General features: G+C 39.9%; 1 long non-coding RNA gene across 1 annotated transcript in view; it reads right to left on the reverse strand.

Annotated features, from left to right (window-relative positions):
- LOC137861524 (uncharacterized) overlaps nucleotides 1-17768 on the reverse strand; it is a 203641-nt gene that overhangs the window by 71154 nt on the left and 114719 nt on the right. The window contains exon 5 of the long non-coding RNA XR_011099661.1: nucleotides 6484-7076. This is a non-coding gene — a long non-coding RNA (uncharacterized lncRNA). The remainder of the gene's footprint in view (nucleotides 1-6483; nucleotides 7077-17768) is intronic.

Below are 17768 nucleotides of genomic sequence, written 5' to 3' on the forward strand. Positions count from 1 at the left end.
ACGTATCTAGCAGCAAAAAACATGCCTCTGTGTACATGGGAGAAAGTGACAGCCTAAGGATTAACCTGCTTGTTGATATTCATGTTCCAGCACATCCCCTGACAAACAGAATACTCCAGGGGTCAGGCTTCATCCTAATCAGAAAAGAGAGAATACAGATTGTTTTGATCAGAACTACATGTGTCTGGAAGGCTAATCCAAAATTAATTAGATCTGGGCTGCATAACATTCATTTGGATTTGTAAACATGGTGACGGGGGTATGAGGATTATGCAGATAGAGAACAGATAAGGTAACTAATTTGTAGGTTGATGATGCTTTAATAATGTCACAAATGTACTCCTTTGTCTTAATAATTGCTAAAAATAAGGAATATTTTGCTGTAAATTAGTGTGTAGACAGCAATTCATTCAAAAATGAAGACATTTTAGCAGTCAGAATGAGATACAGATAGAAGTGGTTTTAACAACATTCAAATTAATATTTGCATTCTAGCACTGTAGTCAGTTTAGAGCTGTACAACCATTTTTAAGATGGACTTCATTTAAAGAGAAACATACTGAATTATTTTAGAATGATTTACTCACTACCTTTTTTAAACCATAAGACTGATACATACTGCAAGCTGACGTAATACATGTACTACAGATTTCAGCAATGATACAATGGTCATTTAATTTTTAAGCAGCTTCTCCCCACGCCGTAATCAACCTTCCTGTGCCAGTAGAATAAAAATACAGTATTGTGCTTAAAGATTTTAAAATAAGCAGAAAGTTACAAGAACACCAGGGCAGCTGATTATACCATCCAGAGAAACAGAGACGTTGCCTGCTTAATTTCATGTGGGTTGGGAGGGGTGTCTGGGAAAATGGCTCTCTGTAGGACTCATCTGAGGAGATGAGACATACTGTAGACAAGGTTCACAGTCTGCCTAACACAAAATGTTGATCAATTTGGAGGGAAGGAATGGGAATGAGAAAGCATGAAAATGGAAACTGGGAGCACTTACAAATTCATTAACAAAAGTGCCTTTTTGCAGACCAAGGTCATCCTTATTCAGCTGCTAGATTACACCTCCTCCCCTCCTGCTATCAACGCAAGCAGAGTGAGATAATAATCTTCACTTGTGTTATGAGAATGTCACAAACAGACCATTTCTCATTTTCATTTTACAAATGGATTAGCGCTGTTCCAATTCATGACCCCATTTCAATCTGTGTTGTGAGTGAAGACTTATTAAAACTATACTGAGATTTTATCCTGTTATATATATATTAAAGCTCAATTCTACATATTTATACTATAGTTTCACCTGAAAAAAATATCTGTATTTCAAAGAGGAATGACTGAAAACTACTTCAGAGAACTGCATGTTTGACAAGATGTCAGACAATGGCCCCAAAAGCTAAGAGAAGATGAGAACGATAAAAGTGCTTGCTTACTGAATAAACCCTCCAGGACAGATTTTATGCTGTATCTGTACAGTCCTAGTGGTGCCACTATGACCCAGCTCATGACTGGTCTTCATCAGTACTATTGCAATGAACTAGTATTTCAAAGAAAATGCAAGTGTCAGAGTCTCACATTAGGGAAATTGTATCAGAAGAATAAGGAAGCAATAAAGTTAAGATTTGGAGGTACTCCCTCCTCACCCCCTGCAGGAGAGTAACACTGTAATTTGGAAACCATTTTCAGCATCTGACCACAGTTCCCCACAGAATCTGCTTGTGGGAAAATGCATTCCTCAGTGTTGTTATATGCATTGTCAAGAGGCCATTTCCTTCCTCGCTTATTTACTGGAGTTTACTTCAGAACTGTCTTTGTAACCAAGCAGTTCACAGCTGACCTCTGAAATACCTGCTTTGGTTCTTGGCAGGCTCCAGGCAGAAAACATATGAGGTATACTTAAAGCAAAACACTCACAGAAATAAATAGACGAAAAAAAGCTAGAACAAACATTTGCTATTTTAACATCAGCAAAGTCAAGAAAGTATGCTGCTGTGAGATTTAATACTGCTCAGCACAATCCAAAGGGGATTGTGCAGCATCGGAACAGACTGCTAACAATAAAAAGGATATTTGCAAAGGAGAAGAAACAGACTAGCAACGTAGTAAAGCCTACTGTGTTACATACAAGACTTGGGGGAAAAAAAAAAAAACACTAGTCATAAATTGTCAGAAAGAACAGTTTTAGAATATGGTTACACCAATTAATTCTACCCTCAAAAGACTAGGAGATATGAACTCCAAACTGATTTGCAGCTTAGTTTACTTACAGGCAGATGGCCAGTCACTAGTATTGTTCTGCAGAGCTCCATTTTAGGGTCAGTTCTACTTAACATTTTCATAAACAATTTGGATGTAGGACTTCAAAGTACACTAAGTTTGTAGATGACACTAAATTGGGAGAAGGTGCTGACTCCTTCAAGGGTTGAGAGGCCTTGCAGAGAGATCTTGGCAAATCAGAGGCAATCACCTTAAATATCAAGCTTAACAAGGCCAAGTGACAGACTCTGCTCTCAGGATGGCCATCAGACTGGGAATAAGAGGCTGGAGAGCAGCCTCACAGAAAGGGATCTGGGGTTCTCGTCAGCAGCAAGCTGAATGTGAGTCCTGGCAGCCAGGAGGGCCAGCACAACCCTGGGGTGCATCAGGCACTGCCAGTTGAAGGAAGAGATTGTCTCGCTCTGCTCTGTGCTGGCATGGCCTCAACTCAAGCACTGTGTGCAGTTTGGGGCACCACAGTTTATGAAGGCTAAGAAAACTATGAGAGAGTGTCCAAAGGAGGGCTACAAAGATGGTCAAAGGTCTAGGAGCCAGGAGTTGGGGTCAGTGATACTTGTGAGTCCTTTCCAGCTCAGGATAGTCTTTGATTGCCAACCATTTACATACTGGATCTTCCACCAAGGATGCTTATCTCACAGTGAAACTGAGAACTGAGGGCAGCGTCAAAGCTGCTTTGTGCAGGTCTAATACAGGCTGCTAAGTGCACAAGCCTCAATTCACACAGTTATTCCATATAACTATGCTACAGTAAAATTAATCCAGCAAATATTCCCAAACATCCATACGGTTTCAAATAACAATTCAGACAGGAACCTCAAAGCTCATCAGAAATATCAAAACCTTGGGGAGAAAAATACGCTCAAAGTAATTAAAAATATTTTGCTTCCTTAGCCTAGAAAAAGGCCAAATCAGTGTCAAGCAAGGCAAAAGCAGGAAGAAATATGATGGGGATTCAATATCATATATCTTCACTTAAAAATAATACCCCCAAACGAAGAGCAAAGGATCTGCTCTGGAAGTATGAACTTGTTTGGGGAAATACAAGATTTCTCATCACAAAGACTTCTATGCTAGTCTAATTTGAAAGCTGTGACCTTCCTGTGAAAATGACAAGCAGGACAGAATAAGTTCTTCAAAAGGGCAAGCCTCAAAAGCAGGTACCACAAGTAGCTTAGAAAAAAATACAAGAACAGAATTCCCTTGGTACCTGGTATTGGGGTATACAGATCTTCCTGATCCCTTTACCTAGCCTCTGGAGCAATACAATTAAAAAACAAAAACAAAAATACTACCAATGTGGGCTTTGGAGTCCAATTTGGATACTAGCAAACACTTGTGGGAAGGAGAAACAGGGATGGCACAAAACTCTATTCCCCTTTGAGGAAATTGCTGCTGAGTGGCTGTCACTCTCCCTCACCAATCCAGCCACCGAAATCCAACCATCCAACGAAATCAGCACAGGCCAAACACTGCTCAAGCTCAGTTGAAGTACTTGCTTTAAACTTCTTCACTTCCAAAATATTACTTGCCTCAGGCTTGACAGCATCCACAGGCTTACAAAGGACCTGCTTATACACTTTAGGGTGTAAATTGACAACACAAAGTATTTGTCAAGCGCACCCACAAAGTTGCTGCCTTCTGGGCTGCTCGCACTTTCCAAGCCAAGTCATTCTTCTACATGTGCATTCTGGGAATCTCATCATATATAGGTAAAAAACAGTCTAAACAAAGGAGATGGGGGAAAAAAGAAAGAAAAGCCTGAATCCAGTTAACAGCAATCGCATGGAGATTTGTGCCAGCACTCTGTAAAACAAGGGAGGACGAAGAGCTGCCAGAGCTGAATACATTTTATCCTCAAATCATGGTATTATTCTAATTAAGGAACACCCACATTTTCCTTCAGACTCTCTGAACTGCAATAGATTTTCCTCTGCAGCTGCTCCTCTCCACATGCATGCAAATGGAGGCAACTAGCTAGCTGTAGCAACGCAAACATTTCTGAGCTAGATCCAATCTGGCCAGTTTAGAAAAAGCACTAACTGCATAACCTCATACACAGCCAAAATAGCTGGAAAAAAAACTTAACTTTTCAGCTTCATCAAAAAAACTTGTATTTCCATAGCATTACTGCCCTAAATACTTACATCACTTACATCAGTTAATGGAAGCACACAAATGCTTTGGAGAAACACTTCCTGCAAACAAAACATGGTTTTAAGTGATAAATAATAGGCCCACAACAGTTGTTACAAGATCTTACAAGTGATACCAACAGTCAGTGGTTATCAGCGTCAGAGTGTATATCAATTTTGATAAAATAAAACCACAAAACCAGACAAAAAAGTATCACAAAAAACACACCTAAGAAAAAATCACCGTTTTACTTGGAAAGTCACATCACATAATAAAGGACAAAGTCATCTATGACAGTGTTCTGTTTTATGGCATAACACAAGGATTAGAGAGAGGAAAGCATGAGGATTAGAAAGAAGCGATCAAGTAACAGAAACGATCCCACTGAGAAACATGAAAATAATGCAGTATACACATACTAAATCCAGAATTTAAAAAGATAAAGAAAATATAGCCCCAAGGGAAGCCACATCACTAGTTGGAGGCGAGGATTCAACACTGGAAATCAAATTACAAACAACCGTACTAATACAAAATTGCATTAAACATACAGTTATAATCCTAAGGAGTATATAGTAATGTTAGCATGATTGTTGTTTTAGAAGCATAGCCTTTTGTTGTGATCGTATCAGAGCAAACTGTAAACTACAAGTATCTTGCTGCCATATAAGTACATCTACCCAAAGATGATGTGTTACTTGCACTAATATTTCTCTAATCCAGTGTAATTAAAACAGATGACAATATTAATTAAGTGTTTTATATGCAAGTTTGCCCAGAGAATTGTAATCCAATACCACACTTTCTCCGCAGCCAGAGATTTTGATAGTCATTTTAGCTTACCTGTTTTATCACTTTTTTTTATACATACAGGGAAAATGAACAATATGAAAACAAGTTCATTAATGTTTGTGAAGCATTAGGATCTTAGATTAGCAAACCTCACTGAAAATACAACATATATAACAATCACCTTCTGAGACGAATAACATCAAGTGTGGAGAAAATATTTATATGAAAAAATGAAAAAGAACACCCTCATTCAGTTTATACACACTATGCACAACTAAGCATAATATTAACTTTTAACTTTCTTTTGTACAAGTCTGAAGTTTTTCATTCAAGAGGCACATTTTACAGCATAACAGCTGCAAGCACATATTTCTTTTGTAGTAGTACTCCTTAAAGAGAGCAATAAAGACAAAGTGCAGTAGAATTTTCAAAAGTTGTGTGGTGTTACATTTTATAAATAAAGAATACATTTTTGTTTCCTATTAGCGAAAGTAGGAAAGCCAAACTGTCAAAAGAAGTAGGTTGAAAGGGAAGTTATTTAAAAGATAATGTCAAATCCTAGCAGGTTGAAACAATTGCATTTTACTCCTGAAATGCACGACAAGTTCTCTATTAACTATTTGTAAAAACAAACAAAAAAATAAACCCATAGCCTAAGGAGTAAAACCAAAAAAAATACACTAAAAAATATCCAAGAAAAATACAACTCTTCCTAATACTGCTTTAAAGACCATCTTAATCACCTTAGATATCTACTTTATTTTCCTGTACTTGCACAATTACAATTGATGACTGTTACAAGTGACAAAAGATAAAAAACATTTTACAAGTAACCCTCAGTCCATCATCGTCCTATTATCAAAGTTTGTATATATATATATATATATATATATAATATATATATATGTACATGTAAATAGAGGAAAAACCATGAAAATACACCAACAGATCAAGCTATTGTTATAAAGTCACACGAAGATTTTTTTTTCATCTCCTAAGAATATTTTTGAAATTTCACAAGTTACATATTCTATGTTCTTGCACTGAGATGATTTAGATAACTTTTACAGCATATAGATGAACTTAGGACAACCAGTTCCTTTGTTGCTGCAAAAAACTCCAAAAGGGAAACATAAGAACATTGCCTAGCTTCAAATCATCTTTCTCCTACATGATTCCAAATGCTGATTTTCAGCAAGATCCCATACAGCCAGGCTGAACACAGCAAAACATACCACATTTAGATAGAAAAACAAATGAAGGATCACTTACAGCCCCACCAGCCCAGGAAGAACCAGGTCCTCAAAGAGGTTGCTGCTTGCACAATGCTGAGCTAGAAAGCGTTTGGTGCATCTGCCCATATTTAAAAAATCTTCCTCTGAGCATTTTGAGTGGTACCTCTATAATCAGCCTCCTCAGGATCCAAGGCAACACCTGCTGGGTTCTCCAAGGAGCACAGAATTGGGTCGGGCACCCAGATGTGACACAGAAAAGCTGGGTCTGATTGCCCTCCTGCAGCTAGGGCAGGGCAGAGGTAGCTTGGTCCCAGCTGGCCTACTCTTGGGTGGGTACTCCTAGTCACCTGGCATGTCATCAATGAACAGCACATGGGCTGTTCATTTGATTAGAAATATCACTGAAAAATCATTCTCGAGGAAGGATCTCACATTTCTACATGAAACAGTTACATGCCTAAAGATTCTTAAACTGAGTGACCATTGAGTCATACCCCATAAAAAGAACAAGATACTCACAGCTCAGGACAGGACAGGCAGACAGAGAGTGCTGGATGGGGGCACCCAAGGTGTGGGCAGGTGGTCCTAGGGCAGCACACTTACCTCAGCTGAAAGGCCACTACAAGAAATCTGTCAAGAAATCCCTGTCAGTCACACTGCAGTGGTAAATATATAATCTCCAGCTACAACACGAAAAGGCTAATTGACTCTCAGTAAACCTGAGACCCCAGTTTTCTAATTTCAACACAGATGAATGCTGTATTAGCAGCTCAGGCTGTTTGCTTCCTGTGGGTTAAGCAACAGCTGCTAAAGAATCTGCTGCTCTTTTGTTTGCTAATTAATCAATTATAAATTTTATGGGTGACATATGATACTAATAACCCCCCTTAAAAAATGAAACCTATAAGTTATTTATTTTAAAATATACTAACATAAAGCTACTAGCTGCATCAAGCAACTTATTTCACGTACACTGCTTATTTTTCACTTCTACTACAGATATAAAGCAGAGACTGAGAAAAGCTCACTTTGATGAATTTCTGTCCTTACCATTATAAACAAACTTGATAGCTACTTTCAGTCCAAACTGACAAATTAAATAGAGTTCTACATCAAACTACGTTTTGTGTTCCAAGAGCTCAGTTGTACTTTTTATCCCTCTGTCCCTACCTGTCTTATCCCCAGGCCTCAGCTTGTGTAAACTACTGTTGCTCCTTAGACACCAACTTAGCAAGAGGAGTTTCAGCCAGCTGAAGACCTCTGGGTCATCATGTGGTGTTTTAGTTGTCTTATCTTTCCAGAACCAGAGAAATGATTCTTTATGCTGACTTATCCCATCTGAGGCTTTAACCTCTTTAACCTTCACCCCCAGTAATGATACTGGGAGCCATTTACTTTCCTTGAGGGAGGTTGCCATGTGGCACCCACATGGGGGGACTGCTTGGAGGGAAGAGGTTTTACACCTAGTCTCAAATTGAAGTGAAGCACTACAGCTGGTTTGCAAGTCGCAAGGAGGGTAGGGTCTGGGGCTGCCTGACCCTACATACTGAATAACGCCTGATATCAAACTTTTACATAGGAACTGCTCCAAACCTCACATCCCAGGAACACCTAACAGCCTTTCCAGGAGCTTTGCTTAGCAAGGATGCTCTGGCACACTCGTGGAGCTGCACGTTGAACTGAAGGCAGCGGGGATCTGCCTCCACTGCAGACAACTGCTCTTGTTTCTGCCATAGACAGTTCTCAAATAAAACAAATGATCACAGGAAGAACAGCACATCAAATTGGTTTTGAAACGAACCGGGTAGCACAGCTTTAGGCTCAATTCCTTTTATAAACTGCATCTATAATTAATTTAATTTAAGCACTGCTCATGAATCAAAGGATAGTTAAAAGGATGTAATTTAATCTTTTCTAATTAATGTGATTTGTTTATATATTTATTTCACAATATCTGTATGCAAACAAATAACTGTTCTCAGAGATTTCATATTTGCATCATGATTTCATATAAAATACAGAAAGAGCAGAAGAAAAACAAACCAAAAGATAGAAAAAATAACTAGCTCTTCTCATTTTACATAGACTGCAATTTGATTTGTTTTCATAACTACTGCTTTGCCACACATTACCTGAGTCATTGGAGTGAAATCAAAACATTTCTCTGTCAACATCCAACCATTCATCAAGACAGTTTTACTCTACTTAATAACAACTGAAACAGTCAGGTATTGTCTAGTAGGGTGTGTTTCTAAGAAAACGTTAATTTGTTTAAAATCACAACTTCCTGTGACAGTTGTTAATTTCAAATGAAATGTTTTTTGTTTATAGATAGTTTGTTTTTCAACTCTCATGAAATGTTTAATGTATATCTCATAATTCAAAATCAAAAGACAAAATGTTTACTTTGAGTACAGTAATTCAATTTATCCAAAAATGATTTTCTGAAACATTTTATCAAAAACAGGAGTTTTAGTTTAAATCTAGAATAAAAATCCAAGCTGTAGGAGCACATTTCCTGTGAACCGAAAATCTCTTAAGTTTGATCTACTGGTAACAACCAGACCATGGACTCTAATGGTAAGATAAAAAGCATATACGACCATATTAAAAAAACAACAGTAAGGCATCCTTCTATGTTAAATGAATGGTGATGCTTTAAGATTCTGATCCTCGCTTGCAGAACAATGAATTATTTGTATGCTGGACTGTTTACCTCATCTTTGCACCCAAGATAAGTGCAGCACAAAATCCAGAACGACATGTCTTTTCTCAGCCTTACAGATACACCTAGTGCTGTTCCTCTCATTGACCATACAGAGCCATCTCCAGAGTACATCAAGTATTCAGCTTTTCTTTGAAATTCTCCCAGTTGCAACACAATAATAAGAAATGAACACTTTCAAAACTCACAGAACAATCTCTCTTCCCTGCTTTTCATGTAGGAAAGATGAGGAGCTTCATCTGATTGACCAGAAGTTCACAGACAAGGTCATGGGAGTGGTTGAGAATTGTATGTCAAATAATGATGCTTGAGTCTTGCCTACTTAGATGACACTGAGAAAACCATCTTGACTTCTCTAATCAGATTGAGTATTCAGGGATGGATGATTCAGTGCCAGGTTAAGGATCTTCCACTGTGAGTAAATACTCTCAGCACATTTCAAAAGAGTTATCAAAGGCATTCAGTTTATGAAGTAGAGCTATTTTTTTCCAGATGTCTAGAAAAAAAAAAAAATCATTCGTCTCCATTATGGTTCTGCCTTTTAAATGTTAGCTCTACAGACACAGAACTGTAAATGGTCTCCTGGGTCACTGCAACTAGATCTTGATTATGCAGAGCTGCGTTATGGAATTCCTTTCATAAACTAGCACAATCTTAAAAACAATAAAGGTTTTTGCTCTCACCGATAACATGCAGAAATTTAATTTAGCACCCAGTCTGGTATGAATAAAAAAAAGACAGGTGAATCACGCTGTTTCTCCTTTACACAGAATCACAGAATCACAGAATTTCTTGGTTGGAAGAGACCTCAAGATCATCGAGTCCAACCTCTAACCTAACACTAACAGTCCCCACTAAACCATATCCCTAAGCTCTACATCTAAACGTCTTTTGAAGACTTCCAGGGATGGTGACTCCACCACTTCCCTGGGCAGCCTGTTCCAGTGCCTAACAACCCTTTCAGTAAAGAAGTTCTTCCTAACATCTAACCTAAAACTCCCCTGGCGCAACTTTAGCCCGTTCCCCCTCGTCCTGTCACCAGGCACGTGAGAGAACAGGCCAACCCCCACCTCACTACAGCCTCCTTTAAGGTATCTGTAGAGAGCGATAAGGTCGCCCCTGAGCCTCCTTTTCTCCAGGCTGAACAAGCCCAGCTCCTTCAGCCGCTCCTCGTAGGACTTGTTCTCCAGGCCCCTCACCAGCTTCGTCGCCCTTCTCTGGACCTGCTCAAGCACCTCGATGTCCTTCTTGTAGCGAGGGGCCCAAAACTGAACACAGTACTCGAGGTGCGGCCTCACCAGAGCCGAGTACAGGGGGACGGTCACCTCCCTAGTCCTGCTGGTCACACTGTTTCTGATACAAGCCAGGATGCCGTTGGCCTTCTTGGCCACCTGAGCACACTGCTGGCTCATATTCAGCCGACTGTCCACCATCACTCCCAGGTCCTTCTCTGCCTGGCAGCTCTCCAACCACTCATCTCCCAGCCTGTAGCTCTGCTTGGGGTTATTGCGCCCCAGGTGCAGGACCCGGCACTTGGCCTTGTTGAACTTCATGCAGTTGACCTCAGCCCATCGGTGCAGCCTATCCAGATCCTCCTGCAGAGCCTTCCTACCCTCGAGCAGATCGACACACGCACCTAACTTGGTGTCATCTGCAAACTTACTGAGGGTGCACTCAATGCCCTCGTCCAGATCATCGATGAAGATGTTGAAGAGGACCGGCCCCAGCACCGAGCCCTGGGGGACGCCACTAGTGACTGGCCTCCAACTGGACTTGACTCCATTTACCACGACTCTTTGGGCCCGGCTATCCAGCCAGTTTCTAACCCAACGAAGCGTGCGCCAGTCCAAGCCAAGAGCAGCCAGCTTCTTGAGGAGAATGCTGTGGGAGATGGTGTCAAATGCCTTGCTGAAGTCAAGGTAGACCATATCCACAGCCTTTCCCTCGTCCACCCAGCGCGTCACTTTGTCATAGAAGGAGATCAGGTTCGTCAAGCCGGACCTGCCTTCCATAAACCCATGCTGACTGGGCCTGATCGCCTGCTTGCCCTTCAAGTGCCGCATAATGACTCCCAAGAGGATCTGCTCCATGAGCTTCCCTGGTACTGAGGTCAAACTGACCAGCCTGTAGTTCCCCGGGTCTGCCCTCCGGCCCTTCTTGTAGATGGGCGTCACATTTGCTAGCCGCCAGTCAACTGGGACCTCCCCCGATAGCCAGGACTGCTGATAAATGATGGATAGTGGCTTGGCCAGCTCCTCTGCCAGTTCTCTCAGTACCCTTGGGTGGATCCCATCCGGCCCCATCGACTTGTGCACATCCAAGTGCCATAACAGGTCACCAACCAGTTCTTCGTGGATGGTGAGGGCCACATCCTGCTCCCCATCCCCTTCCACCAGCTCAGGGTACTGGGTATCCAGAGAACAACCGGTATTGCCGCTAAAGACTGAGGCAAAGAAGGCATTGAGCACCTCCGCCTTTTCCTCATCTCTTGTAACTAAGTTTCCCCCCGCATCCAGTAAAGGATGGAGATTCTCCCTAGTCCTCCTTTTTGTGTTGATGTATTTATAAAAGTGTTTTTTGTTATCTTTAACGGCAGTAGCCAGATTGAGCTCCAGATGAGCTTTGGCCTTCCTAATTTTGTCCTTGCACAGCCTCGCTACATCCTTATAGTCCTCCCTAGTGGCCTGCCCACTTTTCCAAAGATTATAAACCCTCTTTTTTCTCCTAAGCTCAAGCCACAGTTCTCTGTTGAGCCAGGCTGGTCTTCTTCCCCGCTGGCTCGTCTTTGGGCACATGGGGACAGACCGCTCCTGCGCCATTAGGATTTGCCTCTTGAAGAGCGCCCAGCCTTCCTGGACCCCTCTGCCCTTCAGAACCGCCTCCCAAGGGATTCCACCAACTAGTGTCCTGAGCAGCCCAAAGTCAGCCCTCCGAAAGTCCAATACATCGGTTTTACTGGTTCCCTTCCTGGCCTCGCCAAGAATAGTGAACTCCATAATTTCGTGGTCACTCAGCCCAAGACAGCTCCCGACAATCACATCCTCCACCAGTCCTTCTCTGTTTGTGAAGAGAAGGTCTAGCGGGGCACCACCCCTGGTAGGTTCACTAATCAGCTGCGTCAGGAAGCTATCTTCCACTTTCTCCAGAAACCTCCTAGACTGCTTTCTCTGGGCTGTGTTGTGCTTCCAGGATATGAAGCACAACACAGCCTAGTATTTCCTAGTATTTTGATTCATATCTTCTTCAACCTGTCTTAACAACCTAGAACATAACTTTTTCCCAGTTGTACATATTCATATTGTTATATTAATAAATTTAAGATATTTCTAAAATCCTTCTAAACTCAGCACTAACACACATCCTATTTACTAACACTTTCCATCAACTATGCTAAAATAGGTTTTCTCTCTATTTATTACCATGGAAAGTGAATGGAAAAATACAGAAATTGGCCAATATATCCACATATCTATATCAAATAACCATTTATGAATAATAGTCAGTTATAAATTTCAAAATTAATTTAACTTTTTATTCAGTCTATCTGTAATGAAGATTGTCTGCCAGGGAGTCTTCAGCCAACTTCCTGAACCACATCTAAGTGAACGCAAACTTGAACACTATGCCAGCAATGCAAAATTTCCGACACGATCTCTAGCTGTCACACCCAAATGGACACCCAAAATAGAGCTTCTCAGCCTGGGCATGAAAAAAAAAAAAAACTAAGTTACCTAAAACGAGCACCAATTTTGAGCAGTATAGTGGCAAACACCATCTGACAGTTTATTTTCATTCTTCTCTATTGGAGAACACGGAAAAACAAACAAAAAATGACTGAGGATCACATTATTTCCAACTAAATGACTAAAAAGTCAAAACAGAATCCCAGAGGATTTACTGCATTAAAAGTTAGAAAATGGGAGAGGGAAAGCTCATAACATTTTAATGGTTTTAGACATGGCAAATTCTCATTCTGGGATATCAAGAATCTTAAAGCCAATGCCTCAATATCACTCAGAAGAATAATGGATCTGGTTACTCAGGTCAGAAACTCAAAGACAACCTTCCACATTGTTCTGGGACACTTCTCTTTGCACTCCTGGACAATTTGGATGTGAATTTGGGAATGAAGTGTGAGGCAATGTTCACTGAGTCTCACACTCTTCAGGCACTTGTTCACAGATGCACCACATTTCGCAAAAGCAGTGCAGAACATGTATTGAGAGTGTAGGTTTACATTAAACAGAAGAGCTAAATAAATAATTAACACCATTTCAAGTGTTCAGTTAATTACTTCCTTTTCTTTATATATAACTTCCGTTACTCTGATCTTGATTTTATTTTTTTTTTCCACTTCATAAGTAAAGATTTCCAGCAAATATTCCTCTATTACTTCCTTCAGCTTCCCACAGGCATACAGGGTTTTCTTCTCCCATGGTTGGGAAGGAACACTCTGTATTTGGGCAGACCGCCAGTACATCTAATTGCAGCTGGAGATGCAAGTGTAGCAGAAATAATGATTCCTTAAATTCCTAATTCTGTTCAACTTGGATCACAGCTGAACCCCATAGCTTCTTCAAAAAAAAGACCTTTGATAAGCAGCTCAATGACTTAACACTTGAACCACCATGTCCACAGCTAGACAAGGCTTTTTCTAGTTCAGATGATTTATACAAGCAACATACACAGAGACCATTCTGGTTAGTTGCATAAGTTAACTGGTAAAAACAGAAATTTAAATAAACCGTATGCATTTCTGATAAATACTTTTAGATTAAATATACTCTTTTTCTGAGGTTAGAATGTTTTTTGTTCCATACAAACCCAAAAGTTATGAACATTTTCTTCATGTGGAAATGTTTCTCGATTTTCTTCTGTGAAAACAACTTTTATCACAGTAAAAATCCCATGCTTTCAATCAGTTCATTTGTTTATTTTTTCTTATATCTCTCATATAAAAATTAGATTGAATAATTCACTTCAGAAAATACAAAGCTGACAGCAGCTTTGATCAAACAACCCAAGAAAGATTTGCAATATGATTAACTAGTATAACATGACTAAAGTTTATCTGTTTGATAGTGTTCTGCACATCTTCCAAACCTGCCTGAAGTTTCTCAACATCAGTAGCTTCTGATGATTCTTTTGCTTGAGAAATCTCGTGTTAATGGTGGCTGCATACTCTCCCAGCTATTTCAGCCCTCTGTTGCAAAACACTTAGGTTGTCTTATATCAGATTTAAAAACAGCTTAATGTATCACTTTTATAAAGCTGAATTAATCTATCTACAATGCTATTTTGAATAAGAAAAGGAGATGGCTCTTCTTTTTAATATGTACCATCATTTAGTAAACAAGGTGCAAGCAATATTCTAAAACCTGATTAAACACTAACTCCAAACTATGGGATATCCTCAGGAAAGGAGTATCTACTTTATACAGGAACACAAAGAGCAGCAGTCCTTTGATACTTCAGGAGCACCTAGCGGAAACTAGGTGTACCACAGTAAAATGAAAGATGATATTACATGACATCCTTACTTTTAAATTCCACCCCCTCTCCCGTCTCCTTTTTTTTTTTTTTTTTTTTTTAAATCCTCACTGTTTACATATTAAATACTAAAGTAGTCGCACTAGAAAAGACAAAAATTGCCCTAGAATCATGAACTAGTACTTAACGGAGTTTCTCCAGAGTCCTCCAGTCACAACTTTAATCAAGGGTAGTTTCACTGCCCACCTCTGCACTATCTCTCCGGGCCTTCAATTAAATTCCTCTGCAGAGAGCTGAATGCTGAGACTTCTACCACTCACCCCTCACAATTCCTCAGGACTTGGTTTGATAAAGGAGGCTATTAGAGACATCAGCGTCAAATGTTCAATGTGTTTCCTGTCTCTTCTTTTAACCATCTTACTGAAAATAGGCACATTTGCTCCCTTACACTTCTTACTGCTTTATATGGTTAAATACATGTCCTTTTAGAAATGAAACTAATGCTTCAAGCAAAGCAGAATGAACCAGTTGTATTCAATGGTAATACAGAAAGTTTTTTTTTTTTTTTTTTTATTGCATCCACCTGAAGTTAGAGAGAGATAAAAAGATTTATTCCCTCAGTATTCAAACGGTAAAAGAACTTGCCTTATCTTGCTCTTGTTTAGCCTTAAAGCTGGATTTATAACATCACCAAAGAACAAGAATGGAAAAATGAAACCAGGATTACACTCAGCTCATGGGACTATGGCAATGCTGTGTTGGGGAGGGAGTACATTTCCATTCTCCCTTTTGTCCTGATGAATCAAAGGCCCTCTGATTGCTGGTGTCATGTAATACTGATCAGAAAGGAATTAAGTCACTTGTGAGAATGTGCTTTCTATCAAAGGGCTGGCAAATTGCAAGATGTAAAAGCCCAAAGGTCAGTGTAAATCTCCATATCAGAAACAGCAGAATGGAAAGAAGAGAAAGGGGTGGGGGGAATCTATTACAGTCAGTCCAATCCCTCACATCCAGATTTCTGTGAAAACAGACATGATCCTCTCTCACTTTTCAATCATGCTGTGTTCTCCATTTACTGCTTTTTTTTTTTTCTAAACAGACTTCACTTACTGGATTTTTGTCTTTCCTAATTGAGTGTTTTGTTTTTATCTTGTAATGATACAACAGTCTAGGCTGAAGATGAACTAAATCCAGTAGAATATTTAGCTTGATAGCTGTCATATCTCATATAAAGATGAATTAGAAAACCCTCCTAACACAAGATGTCTGTCACCCTCAGAGTTCACCAGCAATTCATTCTGCTTGAGATCAAAGACTTGTTGGGTGGAATGGGGAAGGTGGGGGGTGAGGGTCTGACCATGGGAGAGAGAGATCTAGAAGACTGCTAGTCCTGTGCTGCTCTTCCAGAGCTATTATGACAGATAAAGACAGGAGAGCCACTCTGTGCAGGTCACCTGTAACAACACCAAAGGCACGTATCTATCTACCTCCACCTTTTTCTTCATGAAAACATATAGAAAATTTCTTTTTTGATCACCTAGAATTTCCCCTTTTTCAACAAAGAAGTTCCACACACCATCAAGAAATCCCAAGTATTTCAAGCACTCACAATTCAGGGAAGAACCAACTAAGCGTAGCTCAGGTCCTGGGGAATGTCATGGCCTGGAGTTTACTCCAGCGGAAGTAACTGCTAAGACCAGATGAAAAATAAGCACTCCCTTGCTAAATCTCTTCTCAGTTACACATTGTTTAATGCTCTTTGAGGAAACAGCAAAGCAATTTCTCCCATTGCAGAGCATAGAAGAACCCCCTTACGACTTAAACATGTGGACGTTGGTTTGTGTCCCAGGTAACCAAGGTTGTTTAGCTCGATGAACCTTCATTTTCTAAAAGATTAATTTTCTTATTCTTCATTAAACTTAAATCCACTGATCCCTTATGCTGAAATTTGCATAGCAGAGTGTTGTGTCAATGGCAAAAGGATTGGGCTTTGAATATGGACTTCTAAAATTACATACTGTCTGTCCAGATTGCCTAGGGGAAGAAGTGTTCTGCCAAAAAAAAAAAAAAAAAAAAAGGAGGAGGGAGAGGGAAAAAGAGAACTTGCATTGGCTACAACTGGGTAACCAATATGCTGAATTTGTCAAATGTATGAAATGTATGTAACAATTCCCCTCTCAATAGGAGGCAACAATTATGGCCTGGGATGATTGTTGCCCCTATTTCCCTGTTTTTGCATTTGGACAGTGAAGATGTAAGGGGCACTGCAAGTATTTCCAGTTCTTCCCACAAAGCCTGCCAAAATATCTTTAGATTCTGCATGTTGGTATCTATTTTGCACGTGTTGTTAACAATACAGGCAGCCAAACTAGATCGCATCCATACATATGGAGCTTTGTTAAATGCAGATGGTGTAGTTTAAGTTGTTCATAATTAGGAGCCATGTCACTGTAACTTGCATGCCTTTCATAATGGAATATAAAGCTCTCCATCTGCTTTGAAGCACACTAATGTAAATAACTTACTGGAACATCCATTTTGTTTGTTCTAAGAAATTAGCATGGCTGCTTTGAAAGGATCTCTTCATAAATTCACAACACAACACATTCCTAATGACATGGTCATCATTACTGAGCCACAGCTTTGCAGTTGTCTCTCACCCAGTCCTGGCTCCAGCCTCTGCTCCACTTCAGTTGCTCACTGGGGACAGAGTTCATCCTCAGGAGGGAAACCCCATTTATAATAGGGAGACTGCTGTAATAACAGCCCACTGAGAGCAGAGCTGAAGCAATGTAAGATATAGACATTTTTCAGAACTGCAGCAATCACTAAAAGAGCAAGCATCCTACTGTAAATTGGAGAAGCATCTGATACTCACTTTAGAGACAATATAATTCCTTCTGTAAGTATAACTGCTTAGCTGGATTATGTTCCTGCATTGTATTTATACTTGTTGTTCCATTAACTTCAGTGGAGTCAATTATTATACTAATTTAATTGCATACAACATCCTGTTGTAGAACCAACCACTCGTGAAATGAGTAAAATGTTCTAACTTCTTTTACACTGTTTAGGTGTTTCACTTGGTTGCTCTGTGGCTTCCAAAG

The sequence above is a fragment of the Anas acuta genome, chromosome 1 (assembly GCF_963932015.1).
Source record: "Anas acuta chromosome 1, bAnaAcu1.1, whole genome shotgun sequence".
NCBI lineage: Eukaryota > Metazoa > Chordata > Aves > Anseriformes > Anatidae > Anas > Anas acuta.